Source organism: Odocoileus virginianus, chromosome 5 (assembly GCF_023699985.2).
Source record: "Odocoileus virginianus isolate 20LAN1187 ecotype Illinois chromosome 5, Ovbor_1.2, whole genome shotgun sequence".
Lineage (NCBI taxonomy): Eukaryota > Metazoa > Chordata > Mammalia > Artiodactyla > Cervidae > Odocoileus > Odocoileus virginianus.
In genome coordinates, this window is record NC_069678.1 from 8912142 (window position 1) to 8934074 (window position 21933).

A 21933-nucleotide genomic window follows, 5' to 3' on the forward strand; every position below is an offset into this window, starting at 1 on the left:
AGTCCCAATCTACCACTTCTTCTCACCTGCCCTTTCCCCTTTGGTGTCTGTTTATTTGCTCTTTACATCTGTGTCTCTATTTCTGCTTTGTAAATAAGATCATCTATATAATCTTCCTAGATTCCCCGTATATGTGTTAATATATGATATTTGTTTTTCTCTTTCTAACTTACTTCACTCTGTATGATACTCTCTAGGTCCATCCATATCTGTACAAATGACCCAATTTTGTCCCTTTTTATAGTTGAGTAATATTTCATGGTGTGTATATACCACATCTTCTTTACCCACTCCTCTGTTGATGGACATTAAGTTCCTTCCATGTCCTGGCTATTGTAAATAGTGCTGCTGTGAACATTGGAGTGCATGTATCTTTTTGAATTACGGTTTTCTCTGAGTATATGCCCAGTAGTGAGATTGCTGGGTCATGTGGTAGTTCTATATTTAGTTTTTTAAGGAATGTCCATACTGTTTTCCATTCTGGCTGTATTAATTTACACCCCCACCAACAGTACATGAAGGGTTCCCTTTTCTCCACACCCTCTTAGCATTTATTGCTTGTAAGTTTTTTTGATAATGGCCATTCTGACCCATGTGAGGTGATATTTCATTGTAATTTTGATTTGCGTATCTTTAATAATTAGTGCTATTGATCATCTTTCCATATGTTTATTGGCTATATGTATGTCTTTGGAGAAATGTCTATCTAGGTCTTCCACCCATATTTTGATTGAGTTGTTTGTTTTTTTGACATTGAGCTGGTTGAGCTGCTTCTATGTTTTGGAGATTAATCCTTTGTCAGTTGCTTAATTTGCAAATATTTTCATTATAAGAGTTGTCTTTTCATCTTGTTTCTGATTTCCTTTGCTGTGCAAAGCTCTTAAGTTTAATTAGGTCCTATTTGTTTATTTTTGTTTTTATTTTCATTGCTCTAGGAGGTGGGTCAAGAAAGATCTTGTGGCAATTGATGTCAAAGAGTATTCTGTCTATATTTTCCTTTACATATACAGTTTTAAAAATGTTAACTCAATCATAAATATATAAGTAATAGAGTAATATGGTGTGATTTTGATGGTAACAAATTCTGTCTCTCTTAGGAATCTGACTAAACTTAAGTAGGTGTGATTAAAGGAATACTTGCTGTCTTGATCTTCTACTTTGTAATCTTGAGTTGGCTTACTTCTCTGAACTTTTATGTACCTGCTCTTTGCCTTACTGCCTCCCTCATGTGATCCACATCGATCCCTCCCTGATATCCAAAGCTCTTACTGTGAAATCTTAGAATGTGTTGACAATTTCTTAAAGTTCAGACTTCAAGCACTATCTTCACCAACTAATTTGCAGTTGCAGACTTGAATATTGCTGAAACATAGGAGGTGTAGCCTCTCTGTTGAGTGTATTTTGCAGTGTCTACTAAAGTGGCTTGTTCTTGGAATTGGCTTTCCTTTCTCTGTACCTCCTTTGCCCTGCAACCTATCAACAGTTGAACTTACGCAGAACATCTGAGCCTTGGGCAGAAAGAGAACAACTTCTAGATTCCAGAGGAGAGAATTTCTCCTCTTTCTCCTCCACTGATCAAACGTGGAGATAACTTCGGTTGCTGCCTGAATTAAAAGATGGGACATGCCTATGACTTTGGTCCCTCTGGGTTCTTATTATTTCAAAGGTTTCTGTTATTTGAACCATATTCAGTAAGTATTTGCTGGGTAAATGAATGATTTTCTCTGGGTTGGAATCTTGGAGCTGATTCCATTAGAGCTGAAGACCCTGAAGCTCAGAGGGGTTGCATGGATTGGTGAGGAGAGAGGCAGGCTTAGAACTAGGTCTCCTGGCTTTACTGCAAATACTTGCTCATCTTAGGACTCAACAGAGCAGCCCTTTCTCTCTGAAGGTACTCCTGCTGGTTTCTCCCATCCTCTCTCCATCCGGTAGAGCTGACCACTGCCTCCACAGTACTCTGAAGTCCTTGACAGTTGCAGGCAGTTATTTATCTACATGTACATCTCTTCCTGTTGAGATTATAAGCTCCTTGAAGAGGAGGCCATATCTTAAGTGTTGCTGGTTTTTTTTTTTTTAAATTAACATTTAGTTCAGTTTTGGCCTTGAATATGTAAATGAGCAGATGAGTGCATATAGTGTCTGCATATCTTATATTTTTCTTGTGTGATAGTGAATCCAGCCCTCTATAAACTTGTCAGATCAAGTGCTTCAACACTTTATGGTATTTTCCTTAGACATTGTGTATATGTCTATATATGTGCGTCTTAATCTTTTCTCTTAAAACTCATTGTTATTATTAGAAAAAGAAATACAGGCTTATTATTAAAAATTCCAATAATGCTTTAGAGTGAAAAGCAAAAGCTGGTTGTTCCTTCTACACCCAATACCCTTATAATTTGTCTTTTGAGGTTTTTTCCATGAATTATTTTGTTTGATTTACATATAAGGTATCACACTATATATAATCACTCACTACTTACTTTGTTTTCACTTAATGATCTATTTTGGACATCTTTTCATATCAGTGCATATATTTCCATCTTATTCTTCTTAATTATTGCATAGCATTCTATAGTACAGGTATAATATCAAATGTCTAGTAGTGCACTTTTACTGAAAGATGGTTATGTGCATGTACTTAGTCGCTCAACGAAGAGTCGTGTCCAACTCTTTGTGACCCCATGGACTGTAGCCCCCCAGGCTCCTCTGCCCATGGAGATTCTCTAGGCAAGAATACTGGAATAGGTTGCCATGGCCTCCTCCAGGGGATCTTCCCAACCTGAGGATCTAACCCAGGTCTCCCACATTACAGGTGGGTTCTTTACCATCTGAACCACCAGGGGAGCCTGAAAGACAGTTAGCTGGTTTCCTTTTTTCCTTAAGAAATGTCAGAAATCCTGTACACATACAGGCATAACTGAGGAGAAATTCTTGGACGTAGTATCAGTGATTACCTGGATAGGAGCATTTACATTTTTGACAGGTGTTGCAAAACTGTCCTTCATGGGTTAGTAGTTTTTGATAGAGAAAGCAAGTCACTTCTTAGGTCTGGGGATCAGCAAGTCAGCTGAGACATAAAACATGAAATGGAATCAAAGGGGTTAACTGCAGTGGTGCATTCTTGTGTTTCTTCCTAGATGTGAGGCATTTCTGGAGCCCGCTGGTAATGTTGCTTTGGTTCTGCTTGGCTTCCTTCAGCCACCCTTTCCTCATTTCCAGCCCAGTGTAGAGAACTCCCTTTGCTCCACAATGAGTGAATTGGCTCTTGGCAAAATCCCTCTCTGTTGCTTAGTCAGCCCTTGATCAGAAGCCAAAGCAAAAATATCAGTCAGCCTCAGGAACAGGAATGACCAGTTTCTTAGTCAAGTCCCTACTGCTAGAAAGATCTGTGATTTCCCAGCTATGATCCAGAGTGTGGCCTCTCCTTGTGGTTTGGTGGGTGCTCCTTAGAGGAAGAAAGAAAAGCATATGTTCTTTTAGAGCAAGGCAGCATGCATTTTTCAGTGGCAAACTTAAAACAGGAAAGAAACTCTGTTAAACAGGCTCAGGTTGTGGGGATGGGAAGATTGTTTAGTCAGTAAATATTTATTGAGCCTATACCCTGTGCTAGGTACGTGCACCAAGGAACAGAGTAGGCTGGGGTGGGGAGGAGAGGGGGGTTGGGCAAAGCAGGGCCGAGCGCCTGCGGAGCGCCTCCAGTTCTGGTCCCAAAAATCAGGAGCTGAGAGGAGCACTCTAAGTTTGTCTCCTGATTTTATTCTCTACGGAGGAAGACCTGCTGCTGTGTCTCTCCCTTCGAAGCCAAGCTGATCAGTAAGAGATCTAGCCGTGAACCGGAAACTGTGGTGGTTTTGATGGTCCGAGTGGAAAAAATTACGTTTGCTCATGCAGGATTTGGGGCCTGGGGCAGGAGAGAGGCTCAGAGCCGCTACCCAGGAAGTGACTCAGGAGCATGTAATGTCTGAGTTGCAGTTTTCTTCATCTCTCTGGAGAGCTTGTGGGTGGATGGGGAGGGGAGCGGGTGGGCCCCTGATGGGGGCGGCGAAGGGCTCAGTGGTCCCAGCCCTAGGGGTGTTTGGGCTCTGTGGGGCTCCACTTGATTTCCTGACTTGGGACACCTTGGTAGCCAGAACTGTAATAATTTAGAGATGTGAGCACCACCTGTTGTCACAAATACTTGAAGGCTATAAAAAGGCCAGGAAGTCCTGCCCCAGACGTTGCCAGAAAGAAAGGCTGTTGTACCTCATGATCTCCATCCGCCTTCATTGTTCACAATCTCAGAAGGTGGCAGGCCTGTGACTTCAGGGTTGGAGTTACCCTGGGTTGCAGAGCTAGTGATGGGAGGGTGGGGCAGACATACCTAATTTATTTCATGGACACACCTAATTCATTACAGGTTTCAACTAGAAGAAGCTGTCAAATTATAGGAATCATATGAGGCCTTAAAACCTTAATATACCAGGAGAAATAATTATCACCATTTACCATCTGGGTCCAGAGTGGTCTATCTGTCTATCTATCTTTTGAATCATTTTATAATTTATAGAAGAATAAGGAAATAGTGAAAATAACTTTATTAGATATAGCAAACCCATTTATTCCCTATTTTCCTGGATTTGAAGATACACACATATATTTGTATGCGTGTGTATGTTTGATGTGTATATACATTCACATATATACATCATCTTTATTCCATAATTGCAAAATATTTTTATTTTTATAAATACCAAATGATCAATCCAATGAATGTTTTTTATTTCTGTATCAACTATTTCTTTCCAGTTGCCCTGTTATATGCACCTGCCTTCAGCATCAATATGGCAAATACATCAAGTAAATTTTACTGCATAAATATGAGGTGAAAGAATAATGTCACATGTCTTTTTAGCAAAATGGTTGAGTAAGGTTCATGCATAATATTGTGTAACACAGTTCTTGTTGAGTAACTAGCTGGATGAAAATACTATATTTGTCTTTGCTCTTAGAAACATTCTTCACTTATTGATTCCTGCAAGCTTATTTGGAGGGAGGATAGCTACTTATATTCCTTTTATGAACTAATTCTCTTACTGTCAGGGAATGCCATCTTCCACTACCCAGCATTCAGTTTTGGGAGAGGCAGACACCAAGGTGTGAGGAGGGCAGTCCTCACCCAACTATCCAGCCAGAGCAGCAGAATAAATCCTGGTAACCAGTGAGGTAACAATATCTCAATGAGACCATGTCTTGCTCTCCCAGGCATTTATCCCTGAGCTTGAGTAAATTCACTGGGAATATTGTCATCTGAAGATGCAAAGTCTGAGTTTATGATGAAAAGTGAAAGTGAAGTCGCTCAGTCGTGTCCGACTCTTTGCAACCCCATGGACTGTAGCCTACCAGGCTCCTCAGTCCATGGAATTTTCCAGGCAAGAGTACTGGAGTGGGTTGTCATTAAAAATTGATTATGACCAGTTTATATGATCAATTTATATGATCACTTATATGATAACTTTTGCTGTGGTCATTAGAGGGCTTGCTGTGGGTCTCTTCACATTTATTTTTTAGTTCATGTGATAGTTGTGAGATTTGTTCTTTTGCCAGCTTTCTCCTCTTTGCCACTAGGTGAGCAAAATGAAAAATTCTAACTTTTCAACTGTGCTCAAGAAAAGCTAAAAACAAATCAACAGCATACATAGAAACTTTCAAAAATAACTTTTTGAGAGATGATGCAATGCTTTGGGTACTGCCTGTGAAAACTGAAGTTTGTTACAGATGCTGTCACAATGATTTGTTTCACCTTTGTGGTGTCTTCTTAGTGTTCCTGTCATTCCTGTTTTCTCATATCTTGAGATGTTTCATGATAGAGAAAAAATATGATCACTAAGACTTCAAAATGTAGCTTATGCGTGTGTGCTCAGTCATGTCCAACCAGACTGTAGCCTGCCAGGCCCCTCTGTCCATGGGATTTTCCCAGCAAGAATACTGGAGTGGGTTGCCATTTCCTCCTCCAGGGGATCTTCCCAACCCAGGAATCAAACCAGTGTCTCCTGTGTCTGCTGAATTGGCAGGTGTATTCTTTACCACTGAACCACCTGGGAATCCAAAATATAGCTTAGTTTCTAAAGTGGTCCAATGGACCCAATATGGTAATTAGAAGACACAAAGAACTTTATTCTACTTAAAAAAAAAGTCATTCAGTCTTCCCTTTGTTCTTTAGAAGAACTCTAGGAAAGAAGAAGAAATCTTTGCAAATAGATACAGCTGCTGAAAAAGGAAAGTCAAAATGTAAAGTACACTTTTCTTTAAAGTTTACAACAAAACCCAATGTTTGTCTGACATAATTTCCTTTTATTCTCCCAGTATCTGGAGGTTCTGTTGGGGAAGAAATCAGCCATGTATGTAAAGGAGAAATGGTCCTCTTTCCAGGTGGCAAGCGTCATTAGTTCAGATGCCAACACTGTGGTCTTACAAGAGCTGAGGTGGGCCTCACCTCCTCATCTGCTTTCAGCTCACGGAGTCCCTGACCCTCTCATCGATCTGTCTGTCAAGTACACTTAGGCCTCTTTTCCTGACCTCCCAGGCCAACTCCATGGACTCCCTGAGCAATTCAGTCAACGACAGTCTCATTTCCATTCAGTCATGTCTTTGTTTTGTCTTTTGCTTTAATATATATTTATTTGGCTGTGCTGGGTCTTAGCTGCAGCAAGCGGGATCTTCAGCTGTGACATGCAAACTCTCAGTCGTGGCTTGTGTGATCTAGTTCCCTGACCAAGGATTGAACCCAGGATCCCTGCATTGGGAACACAGAGTCTTAGCCACTGGACCACCAGGGAAGTCTCAGCTTCAGTTGTGTCTTGCAGTGGTTGTCTGTCCAACAGCACCCTCACGACCTTCATCGTCGTGTACCCTCGCTGCACCCCCCCCCCCCCCAGCCGTGGCTGGGCACAGTGAGGCAGAGCAAGGAGTCATGGATCCTATTCTTCCCACTTCAGCTTGTATTCTTTTTTTTTTTTTTTTCATTTATTTTTATTAGTTGGAGGCTAATTACTTTACATCATTACAGTAGTTTTTGTCATACATTGAAATGAATTAGCCATGGATTTACATGTATTCCCCATCCCGGTCCCCCCTCCCACCTCCCTCTCCACCCGATCCCTCTGGGTCTTCCCAGTGCACCAGGCCCGAGCACTTGTCTCATGCACCCAACCTGGGCTGGTGATCTGTTTCACCCTAGATAATATACATGCTTCAATGCTGTTCTCTTGAAACATCCCACCCTCGCCTTCTCCCAGAGTCCACAAGTCTGTTCTATACATCTGAGTCTCTTTTTCTGTTTTGCATATAGGGTTATCGTTACCATCTTTCTAAATTCCATATATATGTGTTAGTATACTTCAGCTTGTATTCTTATCAGTCACTTTGCTCGTCTTTGATTAGTAAATTTCTTCGTTATCCTCAGGGACCTCTCCACATTTGATGATGCTTCTCTCCTCTCATCCTCCCACCCCTGTAGAGGCGTTTTCCTCCTAATTCTGGAAGAAAAACAAGGCTCTTAGGCACAGTTTCCTCCACTTCTGCCATCCACACCCATCCTCACCTCTTTACCCCTCTTCACTTCTAGGCTAGCACCCCTCCTGCCCTTGATTGATCCTGCCTCTTTTATATACTCTCTGACTTTGGCCATAGTTTTTCTCCTGTTTTCTGTTTCTTTGACCCCTCTCCCTAGGGGCTCCTTTATCATAGTCTATACATACACTCTAGCTTTGTTAATATATATGAAGAAACCATTATCTCCTATGTATCAAGCAGCAGGTAAATGTTGGGGTCCTTTAATGGACTGGGACCTGGCGGTCCGGAGTCAACCATAAGAAAGTGAAAGAGAGAGCTGGAGGGAGGGAGAGAGAGAGAGAGAGAGAGAGAAAGAAAGACACAGGGACCCAAGCTCTGATGGAGCAAAGGTGTTTTAATGATTTTTCTGTGAGTATACATAGGCTGTGGTACAAGAAGTTTCTTACGACAATGATAAAGATCAGAAAACCAAACATACAGTAACCATTACCAAGGGAACAAAGGATAATAATGGTCACAAGGTCAGGAGACAATCCATATCTCAAGAAAGGGGGGGCAAGACTAAGTAGTTTTGTCGTAAAGAGAATGTTTTACTAAAGGAGATCCAAGCCTGTCTCATGCAGTGACCTCAGTCCTGGGAGCTGCGTGCAGTTCTACTCGCTTCTGGCAGAAGCTGATAAGGAACAGAGGATTTATGAGAAACAGCATGTAGGAATCCTTCTGTCAAACATTCCCTGACGGGTAAAAATACACCAGCTACTATTTTTTTTTTTTTTTAGTTGAAGTACAGTTAGTTGATTTATAATGTTGTGGTAATTTCAGGTTTATAGCAGATTTTTTTCCATTATAGGTAACAAGATATTGAATATAGTTCTTGGTGCAATATAGTAGGTTCTTGTTGTATTATCCATCAATCCCAAACTACTAATTTATCAAACCCCCTTCTTCTTTGGTAACCATATATTTATCTGTGAGTCTGTTCTGTTTTGGCAAAAAAGTTCATTTGTGTTATTTTTAAAGATTCTACGCACAAGTAATGTCATATGATACTGTCTTTCTCTGTCTGACTTCACTTAGTATGAAAATTTCTAGGTCCATCCATATTGCCGTGTAATTTCATTCTTTGTATGACTAAGTAGTATCCCATTGTATATTTGTACCACATCTTCTTTATCCATTCATCTGTCAGTGAATACTTAGGTTGTTTCTTTGTCTTGGCCATTGTAAACAGTGCTGCTATGAACACTGGGGTGCATCTATCTTTTTGAATTAGAGTTTTCATCTTTTCTGGATATATATCCAAGCATGGGATTGCTGGGTCATATGGTAACTCTATTTTTAGCTTTTTAAGGAACTCCCATACTGTTCCCCATAGCGGCTGCACCAATTTACATTCCCACCAACAGTGTAGGAGGGTTCCCCCTTTGTAACCTCGCCAGCATTTATTATTTGTTGACTTTTTGATGGTGGCCATTCTGACTGGTATGAGGTGATACATTGTAGTTTTGATTGGCATTTCTCTAATAATTAATGATGTTGAGCATCTTTTTATGTGTTATTGGCCATCTGTAGGTCTTCTTTGGAAAAATGTTTCTTTAGTTCTTCTGCCCATTTTTTAATTGGGTTGTTTGTTACATACCAGTTATTTTAACAGAAAGAATTCAACAGAGAGACTCAATAACTAGATAACTTAAAGGGTAAAGAGAACTCTAAGGTATATGAGAGTAGCAGTTTCAGGAACCAGCAGTTACCCCCACAGCTAACTTCCAAGGGGAGAGGTTGAAAATATCAGAAGGCTGGAGGAGGGGCTCTGAGACTTAAGCCTCTGAGAAGGGGTGCTTCTTGCTGGTTCTGTGAGGTTGAGAAAACTGCACACTGGATTCAGCTGCCTTTGGCGAACAACACCCAAGCTAGTTCATATTCCTTCTGCAGGGCTTCTCATTTGCGTATATGGAGTTCCTGTGTGGGGAAACCACCCTGCCAGGTGAAGAAATGAAGCTGGCATAATGCTGTGGGGCCCCGGAAACCATGTAAGTTCCTCTCCTCTTCTGGTCTTCTTCTAAGATCTCCATTGGCAGAGGTAACTGGGATTCAGCTGCAAAGTAGAGTCCCAGGCCTGACTCCCCAAAGTGTGCAGAAGAGTAGTTTTGATGTCAACAGACATTCACTTAATAACTGGCCTCCCTACTCTCCTCTCTTTATTTCTTAATTATATGTCCATATGTGAGTAGTGTTCATGTGATATCTGCTCTCTCTCAGCTCCGTTCATTTCTCATGTTTATGAAATTTGGCTTTGTTATCATCAGGCTACTGTACTTTTTGAAAAAGGCCTTCCGATGGCCAAATCCCGCGGGCCTGTTTCTGCGCTTGTTTCACATGGCCTGCCCAGTGAGGTATGTGACCTTGTGGATCTGTTCTGTTAAATGTTAAATGCTGTTCACACTACTTCATAAATGAAATATGTGTTCATTCAAAGTGTCAACTACAAATATATAAGCAACATCACTGTTTAATTGTGAATTCACCCAGCACACAGCAAACACCCTCAGCCAAAGCCATTTATTTATAGTATAGTAACCTGGTATCAGAAATCATATCTGTATTCAAGGTTCATTAAGTTAGGTCATATTTGGAATTTCTTTAAAAGTTAATTTCTCTTTATTATTTATTTATTCAGCATGTACATATCAAGGACCTTCCCATGCCAGAGTCTTTTCTAGGGCACAGAGATTTACAGGGAACAAAACAAAGTTCCTGCTCTCACAGAGATCTCATTATGCATATGTACTTTGGTACCTGTTGCAAAAATACTGAAATTGCAGACAGGAAAGAAAGAAAGAAAGAAAGAAAGAAAGAGGGAGTGAAGGAGTGAGTGAGAGAGGAAACACATACAATTCTATCATCAAGGTTAATTTTTCAGTGTGTGTTCTTCCCAACTTGTGTTCTATGCATAACATGTGAACATTGCTGTTTCACACAAATGTGGGATAACCCTTGATTGTTTTAATGTGACTATACATTGTAAATACAGTCCATGGAGTTCTCTAGGCAAGAATACTGGAACGGGTTGGCATTTCCTCCTCCAGTGGACCATGTCTGTCAGAACTCTTCTCTATGACCCATCTGTCTTGAGTGGCCCTGCATGGCATGGCTCACAGCTTGAGTTACACAAACCCCTTTGCCATGACATGGCTGTGATCCATGAAGGGGATCCATGGACAGTATGAAAAGGCAAAAAGATATGACATTGGAAGATGAGTCCCTGAGGTCAGAAGGTGTCCAGTATGATACTGGGGAAGAGTGAAGGGCAATAGCTAATAGCTCCAGAAAAAATGAAGTAGCTAGGCAGAAGTGGAAATGACACTCAGTTGTGGATGTGTCTGGTGGTAAAAGTAAAGTCTGATGCTGAGAAGAACAATAGTGCATAGGAATCTGGAATGTTAATTCTGTGAATCAAGGTTGATGCAGGAGATGGCAAGATTGAACACTGACATCTTAGGAATCAGTGAAAGGGAAGTAAAAAGGACAGGAAATGGGTGAATTTAATTCAGATGACCATTATATCTACTATTGTGGGCAAGAATCCCTTAGAAGAAATGAAGTAGCCCTCATAGTCAACAAAAAAGTTCAAAATGTATATTTGAGTGCAACCTTAAAAATGATAGAGTGATCTTGGTTCGTTTCCAAGACAAACCATTCAACATCACAGTAATTGAAGTCTGTGCCTCAGCCACTGATGCTGAAGAAGCTGAAGTTAACCTGTCTTACGAAGATCTACAACACCATCTAGTTCTGTTCAGTCACTCGGTCATGTCCAACTCTTTGTGACCCCATGGACTGCAGCATGCCAAGCTTCCCTGTCCGTCACCAACTCCCAGAGCTTGCTCATGTCCATTGAGTTGGTGATGTCATCCAACCATCTCATCTTCTGTCATCCCCTTCTCATCCTGCCTTCCATCTTTCCCAACATTAGGGTCTTTTCCAGTGAGTCAGTTCTTCGCATCAGGTGGCCAAAGTATTTGAGGTTTATCTTCAACATCAGTCCTTCCAATGAACATTCAGGATTGATTTCCTTTAGGATTGACTGGATTGATCTCCTTGCAGTCCAAGGGACTCTCAAAAGTCTTCTCCAATACCACAGTGCAAAAGCATCAGTTCTTTAGTGCTCAGCTTTCTTTATAGTCCAACTCTCACATCCATATGTGACTACTGGTAAAGCCATAGCTTTGACTAGTCAGGCCTTTATTGGCAAAATAATGTCTCTGTTTTCTAATATGCTCTCTAAGTTGTTCATAGCTTTTCTTCTAAGGAGCAAGCGTCTTTTAATTTCATGGCTACAGTCACCATCTGCACACCAAAAAAAAAAAAAAAAAAAAAAGTCGTCCCTTTCATCATAGGGGATTGGAATGCAAAAATAGGAAGTCAAAAGATACCCAGAATAACAGACAAGTTTGGCCTTGGAGTACAACGTGAAGCAGGGCAAAGGATAACAAAGTTTTGTCAAGAGAACACTCTGATCATAGCAAACACCCTTATCCAGCAACACAAGAGACGGCTCTACACATGGACATCACCAGATGGTCACTACTGAAATCAGATTATGTTCTTTGCAGCCAAAGATGGAGAAGCTCTATATAGTCAGTAAAGACAAGACTTGGAGCTGACTGGCTCAGATCATGAGCTCGTTATTGCAAAGTTCAGGTTTAAACTGAGGAAAGTAGGGAAAACCACTAGGTCATTCAGGTATGACCTAAATCAAATCCCTTATAATTATACAGTGGAGGTGATGAGTAGATTCAAGGGATTAGATCTGGTAGACAGAGCACCTGAAGAACTATGGATGGAGTTTTGTAACATTATATAGGAGGCAGTGACGAAACCATCCCCAAGAAAAAGAAATGCAGGAATGCAAAGTGGTTGTTTGAGAAAGCTTTACAAATTGCTGAGAAATAAGAGAAGTGAAAGGCAAGGGACAAAGGGAAAGATATACCCAACTGAATGCAGAGCTCCAGAGATAGCAAGCAGAGATAAGAAGGCAAAGAAATAGAACAATGCAAAGAAATAGAGGAAAGCAATCGAATGAGAAAGACTAGAGATCTCTTCAGGAGAATTGGAGATCAGGGGAACATATCATGCAAGAATGGGCACCATAAAGGGCAGAAATGGTAAGTAACAGAAGCAAAAGATATTAAGAAGAGGTGCCAAAAAAAAAAAAATTAAAAAAAATTAAAAAAAAGAAAAAAAAGAAGAGGTGGCAAGAATACACAGAACAACTATACAGAAAAGGTCTTAATGATCTGGATAACCATGATTGTGTGATCACTCATCTAGAGCCAGACATCTAGAGTATAAAGTCAAGTGGGCTTAAGAAGCATTACTACCAACAAAGCTAGTGGAGGTGATGGAATTCCAGTTGAGCTACTTAAAAATCCTAAAAGATGATGCTGTTAAAGTGCTGCACTCAATATGTCAGCAAATTTGGAAAACTCAGCAGTGGCCACAGGACTGGAAAAGGTTTTTTCATTCCAATCCCAAAGAAGGGGAGTGTCAAAGAATGTTCAAACTACTGTATAACTGCGCTCATTTCATATGCTAACAAAGTTATGCTTAAAATCCTTCAGGCTAGGCTTCAGCAGGATGTGAACTGAGAATTTCTAGATGTACAACCTGGATTTTGAAGTGTCAAAGAAACCAGAGATCAAATTGCCAGCATTTGTTGGCTCATAGAGAAAGCAAGAGAGCTCCAGGAAAACATCTACCTCTGCTTCATTGACTACGCTAAAGCCCTTGACTGTGTGGATCACAACAAACTGTGGAAAATTCTTAGAGATGGGAGGACCAGACCACCTTTCCTGTCTCCCGAGAAATCTGTATGCAGATCAAGAAGCAACAATTAGAACCAGACATGGAACAACTGACTGGTTCCAAATTGGGAAAGGAGTATGACAAGGCTGTATGTTGTCTCCCTGCTTATTTAACGTATACATAGAGTGTTATTGTTGTTCAGTCACTAAGTTGTGTCCAACTCTTTGCAACCCCATGGACGGCAGCCTGCCAGGCTCCTCTGTCCATGGGATTCTCCAGCAAGAATATTGGAGTGGGTTGCCATTTCCTTCTCCAGGGGATCTTCCTGACCCAGGAATTGAACCTGTGTCTTCTACAGTGGCAGGCATATTCTTTACCACTGAGCCACCAGGGAAGCCCTGTGTGCAGAGTCCATCACATGAAATGGCCAGGCTGGATGAATCACAAGCTGGCATCAAGACTGCTGGGAAAAATATCAATAACCTCAGATATGCAGATGATACCACTCTAATGGCAGAAAGTGAAGAGCAAAAAAAGAGCCTCTTGATGAAAGTGAAAGAGGAGAGTGAAAAAGCTGGCTTGATGCTCAACATACAGAAAACTAAAATCATGGCATCTATCCCATCACTTCATGGCAGATAGAAGGGGAAAAAGTGGAAGCAGTGACATTTATTTTCTTGAGCTCCAAAATCACTGTGGATGGTGACTGTAGCCATGTACTTCAAAGATGCTTGCTCCTTGAAAGGAAAGCTATGACAAACCTAGATAGAGTGTTAAAAAGCAGAGACATCACTTTGCTGACAGAAGTCTGTATAGTCAAAGCTCTGGTTTTTCCAATAGTCATTTACGGATATGAGAGTTGGATCATAAAGAAAGCTGAGCACTGAACAATTGATGCTTTTGAACTGTGGTGTTGGAGATGACTCTTGAGAGTCCCTTGGACTGCAAGGAGATCAAGCCAGTGAATCCTAAAGGAAATCAATCCTGAATAGTCATTGGAAAATCTGATGCTGAAGCTGAAGCTCTAATACTTTGGCCACCTGATGCGAAGAGCCTACTCACTGGAAAAGACCCTGATGCTGGGAAAGATGGAAGGCCAAAGGAAAGGGGCACAGCAGAGGATGAGATGATTAGGTAGCATCACCAACTCAATGGACATGAGTCTGAGCAGACTCGGGGAGGTAATGAAGGACAGGGGAGCCTGGCATGCTCTATTCCATGAGGTCACAAAGAGTCAGACTTGACTTGGCGACTGAACAGCAGCAACAATGACATTGTAAATACCTTTTCATATCACTGAACAATCTGCCTCCTCATTTCTAATGGCCGCATGGGGTAACTGGAGTCTATTTGATTGGAGTGTCTAGCTAGCCAAGAGCATTCAGTCCCTAACTGTGACAGTGTCTCCACTTAAGTATATGCCATTTGTTTGGGAGGGTGGTTCTCAGACTTCAGTGTACATAAGACTTACCTTTGGAGCTTGCTGATGATTCAGATGCTTGGGCTGCACATTCAGAGATTCTAATTCAGGAGGTCATGAGTCTGCATCTTAAGCATCTTAAGTCTCACTTATCAGCTAGGGGCTTAGGATGTAGGTGGTCCCGGATCCCACGTGAGAATCTTTGGTGTGACTTACTGGAATAACATGTGTAGTCATAATTCCCTTCTCCACTTCACGGGGGTCTTGGGAGTTAGATTTCCCTCAAGGTAAAGTGGTTTAAGCTACCCTAGATATAAATCAGTTATACTAGTGAATGAATCAGAGGGTTGAATTTGGGTTAGTAGGAGTCATAGATGAGAAATATACTACACCAAGACTAAAGGACAGGGGCAGGTGTGAAATTAGGACATCAAGCTGAAGTGCAACAGATACGGGTTCCTGGATCAGAATGGAAGCAGAGAGGGGGTTCTGTGTGTGCGTGCTAAGTCGCTTCAGTTGTATCCAACTCTTTGTGACCCTATGGACTGTAGCCTGCCATGCTCCTCTGTCTATGGGCTTCTGCAGGCAAGAATACTGGAGTGGGTTACCATGTCCTCCTCCGGGGGATCTTCCTGACCCAGGAATTGAACCCGCATCTCTTACATTTCCTGCATTGGCAGGTGGGTTCTTTACCACTAGCGCCACCTGTGAAGCCCGAGGGGGTTCTAGCCTTGCCTTTTAATTAATGTCAGGGGTGCTATTCTGTGTTGTCTTGCTGCTGTTGGTGGCTAGGTCAATAGGCAGGTCAGCTTGGCTTAAAGATACAGAGTTGAGGACAGTGAAGATTTGCAGAAGCCCTTGACTTGTATTGCCCATAGGTCAGCTAGAAATGGTCTGACTCTCCGGACTGAATGAAATTAACTAGAACCATCCCCACACTAAACTTTGGCCAGCAGAAATTCTAAACCTTCTGGGTGATCTCTGTGTATCCCCAAGGTTTGTATTCTCATGGCTGCCTCCTACCTTTATTGGTTTTCTGCTTCCTTGATACAGATAATTCAACCTCTTTTTACATTTATACCAAAAAACCATCCACACCAGCATCTGTGATTTTGTGTAAATTTGGGGGTCCTGAAAAAGGATATATCACACCTCACACCTGTGGACTCCTCCCTCCTTTCTGCTTCCCTCTTGGAAGAAACCCAGATTTCTCTTTTCATGAGTGTCAGTTTATCAGTCATCTTTTATCACTTAGGTGGACCCCCTAGAACTTACCTTCCATCCTGAACTCATGTCAAGACATTTTTCTCAGCAGCTCCACTTCAAAGAGATATTTTGCTATTATAGTAACACTCCCTCCCTTTTAACTCACATTCCTGAGCCTGTACCCACCCAGAAGGTGGGATGGGGTGGGGTGTTCATTTCTAGCTCTAAACTTACCTGCTGAACAAGTTGCAGGGCTCAGGAAGTTTCAGGATGGGAGCTGGTAAGGCAGTTCTCAGTCTACAGCTGTGGTCCTTAACACATGAATAACTGCCACTTAGCACTGCATCTCTCCACTGGTAGAAGTCATTTTTGTAGTTCTATCTTGGTCTGTCCTTCCATATAGTTTTCTTCATTTTTCAACAGATGGCTGGCAGTGGGACTCCTCTGGGTAGTGATTTTTGAAACACTTGCCCTCCAGAGCTGGCTGTGATCATAAACAGAATAATAGCTGCTGAAATGAACACAAAGCCTGTAGTGGACACCACTCTTCCTATCAAGAGATATTGTATATGTCTGCCACATTCTACATTTATTCATATGTTACAATATCGCTGAAATTCACGTGTTTTAGAATTGAAATGCACATTTAATATAATGCTCCCTCTAATCCCCAACAAAAATGCTGCTTTTAAGCCAGTGGTGCCTCTTATAACCCACAATATCTTAGAATAAAGAAATGTAGTAGGAATACTTAGCCTTAAAGGATCTGGGTTTAAGAACTGTGAAGCACTGTCTGGCCTACAACCTCAGTTACAGGTGAAGGGAAAGTGAGCATCTTGTGTCTGTTTGCAATTCCAATAAGGGACACACGAAGTCATCTCTCCCTGCCAGCCCAGGGTCAGGGCAGTGAAGATGAAGGTCCTTTGTGCATTTCCTATCGACTGATGATGATACTCGCAACATTGCAGTCAGTCACCATTAGGTGGCGCACAAGCCCCAGGCTTGAAATTTCGAGGCCCACATGCCTCCCAGATGGGGTCCTTTCTAGGTGGCTTTTAAGGAGCTACTGACTAGCAATATATCATGGGTGAGCAGGTTGAGCTGGGTGAAGGCCAAGACTCCATGGAGCAGCTGGAGGAGGGTTTGGACAGCAGAAATAGGGAGAGAAATTAGAGTTCATTCATTAGAGTAATGATACTGAATGAATGCCTGTAATTGCCTAGGTGGGTATGGGTAAATAATAAGATAGGGACATCCTCCCCGCTGTAGAATCTCTGGTCTAGTTGTTCAGTCACTCAGTCGCGTCTGACTCTTTGTGACACCTGTGTGCTGCAGTCCACAGGGTCACAAAGAGTCAGACGCGACTGAGTGACTGAACTTGTCCTTCACTGTTTCCCCCAGTTTCCTCAGACTCATGTCCCTTGAACTTGTGATGCCGTCCAACCATCTCATCCTCTTTCACCCCCTTCTCCTGCTCTCAATCTTTCCCAGCATCAGGGTCTTTTCCAATGAGGCGGCTCTTCGCATCACGTGGCCAAAGTATTGGAGCTTCAGCAGCATTCCTTCCAATGAATATTCAGTGTTGCTCTCCTTTCAGATTCACTGGTTTGATTTGCCTCTATATCTCCTGGATAAATATTAAATCACTTTTGTATAGTTCTAAAAGTATATTATTATATTATTTTTGCACAGTTCCTTTTCAAGGTATAAACTTATAAGAGGATAATTGTCATCTTTTAACAATGAGGCCTCCCATCCAAGAACAAAACAAGTCTTCATGTATTAGAGTTTATGTGCTTTAGGACAGTTTTATATCATAGACACATTTCACATGATTTACCCCTAAGTGAATCATGTTATTGTTATTATAAAGTTGATGGGGTTTTTTTTGGTATGTTTACTCTATAATGTGTTACTAAACTTTAGATCTAATGGTTTTTCAGTCCATCCTCTTAAATTTCCTAGGAAGAAAACAACATATGTATATTAAGGTATATGTTAATATTAATATATATATTATATTCCATTATATATGTGTCTTCCTGAAGTGAATTTTACCTGACAGCATGTATTATTCTTTCATGGCATCCAAGTGAAAAGGAAAACTGCTTTTGGCTAGAATTTTATTCAGGAATTTTTGTATTTATAAATTTGTAGTTTTCAGGGAGCTTTGGGGTTTTGTTTTTGGGGTTATGCTACCTTTGAAAAAAATTATAAAGTACTATTCATGTTTGTATTCTCTGATATGGTTTAAATCATGTGGGAATTATTATTCCATGATTGTTTGAAACCTGAGAAGCAGTTTTACCTGAGAAACAGTTTTGCCTGGAGCTTCTGAGAGTGTGATTATTTGACAATCTTCTAAATTTTTTCTATGGTTATACCTCTTTGGGAATCAGTTTTCCCAGAGAAATCCATTCCCCAACCCCCTCGCCCCAGGTTTTCTGTGCTCTTTTTTCTTTCCCTTTCTTCTCTCCCTCTCTCCTTTCTTTTCTTATTCTATCTTTTTAAGAATAAAGTTGTTACAACTCATCTCTGTTCTATATTTGTAGCCAATGTTTTTGATTTCACCAAATGTATATTATCTTTTTTCCTTCTTAATTATTTTAATGATCTTCCAAATATCTTGGATTCTTTCATGTATTAATTAATTGGCTATTCTGTCTTCTAGTCACGGATTTCTACTTATTTCTTTGTATTTTCCTTCTTCCTGCTTTTTTTTGTTTGTTTTGTGTCTTAATTTTTTAGTTTATTGAATTAAATGGTTAGTTTATTCATTTTTTTACTGTTAAGTAAATAAAGTGCTTAAGGCTGTAGCTATAGATTTTAATATTTGTTGTCTTTTTATTGTTATTTAAAAATGTTATCTTAATTGCAGTTACATGTTTTTTCTTAAACTGAGTTATTTTGAGTGCTTAAAAAAATCCCCCCCCCCAAAAAAATCCCAAATATCTTTGATATAATCATCTATTATAAATTTCTAGCTCTATAGCATTATCATCAAAGATGTGAGTTTATTACAGTTTTAATTATCTTTGGTTCGCTTTTATAAACCTTTTGTAGGTGCTTAAAATATGTGTATTTTCCAAAGTGTGTAGAGTTCATATATACCTATTAGATCAAAAATAGTAAAAAAAAAAAAAAAATAGTATTGCTAACATCTATCGAGCACTTTCTATATGTCAGGCAGTGTATGACGCATTTAAGTACGTTTAACACATAATATTTTTATGAAATTGGTTTTACAGATGAGGAAACTAAGACTTAAAGAGGTTTCATTGTCCAACATCATAAAGCTAGTATGATGGAGTCAGAAATTAAGCCCAGATTGGCTTATCTACAAAGTTCATGTTCTTCACTACTACTTCAAACAAATTTTCTATGATCTTTTTATTTTCTATTTTCCTGCTAAAGATGAAGAAAGATATGTCTGTACTCCTATTGTTTTTCTGTCTGTTCTGCCTTATATTTCCAGCTTCTTTTTATTTTTATTTTTGCTGTGTTATTTGGCACATTTGACACAAGACTTCCCTCACTAGAATGTTAGCTCCATGACTAGAGGTTTTTTTCTTATTTTCAGCTTATCTTGGGGCTTTCCTGGTGGCTCAGATGATAAAGAATCTTCCTGCAATGTGGTGGACCCGGGTTTGATCCCTGGGTTGGGAAGATCCCCTGGAGAGGGTAATGGCTAGCCATTACAGTCTTCTTGCCTGGAGAATTCCATGGACAGAGGAGCCTGGTGGGCTATAGTCCATGAGGTCGCACAGAGTGGACACAACTGAGCAACTAACACTTTCAACTTTTCAGCTTATCTTTAATACCAGGGTATAGTACCTGACACATAGTAGTTTCTCAATAAAATAGCTGTCGATTGATTGAATGATAATCACATTTTCATGGTAGAGTGTACCCTTCAACAATAAAAATGGATTCGTCTATCACTTTTAAAAATACTTTAATTAATTAATTAATTTGTTTGTTTGTTTTTGGCCATGCAGGGTCTTTGCTACTGCATGGGTTTTTCTCTAGCTGCAGTGAGTGGGGACTATTATGTAGCTGTGGTGTGCTGGGCTTCTCATTGCAGTGCCTTCTCTTGTTGTGGAGCACAGGCCCTAAGGTGTGCAGGCTTCAGTAGTTGTGGCACATGGGCTTAGTTGCTCCATGGCATGTTGTATCTTCCTGGCCTAGGGATTGAACTTGTGGCTCCTGCATTGGTAGGTGGATTCTTTAGCACTGAGCCACCCAGGAAGCCCCCGTATATTGCTTTTCATGTTAAATTGTATTGATCTGACTTTAATACTGTGACCTGTGCTTCATTTACTCTCATTTACACAATCTATTTTGTTCCTCCTTTAACATTTAGACTGAGTGTTTAGAGTGTTTAGTTTGTTTTAGAGGTTTCTTTCATAGAAGCATAGAGCAGGACTTGTTTTTGCTTTTTTGGGGGCTCTAGTAGGTGAGTATGAATATTATAATGGATATTACTGAATGAATTGAAGAAGGAACACATGTTTTCTGAGTGAAAAATAAATCCTGTTCTAGAGGCTGTGACTATCATACTTAATCTCAGTTTCAACATCAGAGTGACGAATTTCCAAAAACATGGAAGAAACCCAAGGAGAAATGAGTGCTTGCTAATTATTTATTGTTAATTTTTTTACAATGTTTATAATTTGAATAGGCAGTCCCTTCAGATTATCTTTGAGAGTTATTCATTAAAGTTAAAATTATAGAGTTATTGGAGGATATTATAAAACATTTAATTCTTCTTTCCACAATAAGCAATTCCTTAAAGATGTTAGAGTCCCAGAAACCAAAAGTTGAGCAGTTCCACCCATTACACATTACAGCTATATGTCTGAGATACGTGGAAAAAGAAAAAGCCAAGAATCCTAAATCAACCAGCTCAATCAACTGGAAAGGGAGAATTTCTTGGAACATCTGGAAGTGACTTCAAGACGAATCTTCAGAGGAACTAGACTCACTTGAAACCTCAGAGCTCTTCTCAGGCTTGTGGTTGCCAGATTTGTTCTGCTGGTCATCATCACTATCTTTCCGTCTTTCTTCCTTGTTTTGGTGCAGCTGTTCTTCTGGATCCCAGATTGGGGAGTTGACATAGCTTCCTCCACTCTTGTGATCCTTAAACATCCCCAAATCTGGATAAGTGATTTCCTTATTTCCTTCATTTCCAATTCCCGATGGATCATGCAAACAGTAGCATAACCAGTTACCATTCTGTTTGGAAAAAAAGTGTACCTCACAGGTAATCGGCCCAATTTTTCTGGTGAATGCAGACTCCTGAGGATCTAGACCTTCAAGATAAGCTTTTTCCTGCTTGGGAAAATGCTTTAGATTCTGTACTTTCCCTAACTTCTCTTTTGTCTCATAGTTGGATTCCCTAACAGATAGCCTTCTTCCAGAGCTGCTCTCATTGTTGCCTCTGAGATGACTCTCATCCCTTCCTGAAGGTGGCCTTTGCTCTCTAACCTCTCCTCTCACACCATTCGTGGGTTCTGGTCTTAATTCCTGTCTCCCATCATTGTTGGGTTCTGGGCTCAGGTCTCTATCTTGGTGTCTTCTATCATCCATTGAAGAGGGGATATTGTCGTCTCTTTGTTGCCGTCTTTCATACACTCTTGCATCTGGATTCTGCTCTCTATCTTGGTTTCTTCCATCATTCCCAGATTCTGGTCTCACATCTCTCACTTGGTATCTCCTGTCATCCCTTGGTGCTGTGGCTTGGTCTCTCAATCCCAGGCTCTCAGCTTCTGTTAAAGTCAATCTTTGCTCCCTAAGGTGGTGTCTGTCATCATTCTGGGGTTCAGGACTCAGGTCTCTCACTTGGTTTCTCTCATCATCCCTTGATAAGGGGATCTGGTCTCTATGTTGGATCCTTTCATCCTGTCTTGGAGCTAGTCTTTGTTCCCTGACTTTGCTTCTGTCATCATTGC

At 40.6% G+C, this 21933-nt stretch overlaps 1 long non-coding RNA gene across 1 annotated transcript in view; it reads left to right on the plus strand.

Annotated features, from left to right (window-relative positions):
* The window catches only part of LOC139035130 (uncharacterized), a 61989-nt gene that overhangs the window by 11514 nt on the left and 28542 nt on the right, over nt 1–21933 (plus strand). The window contains exon 2 of the long non-coding RNA XR_011487653.1: nt 9484–9581. This is a non-coding gene — a long non-coding RNA (uncharacterized lncRNA). The remainder of the gene's footprint in view (nt 1–9483; nt 9582–21933) is intronic.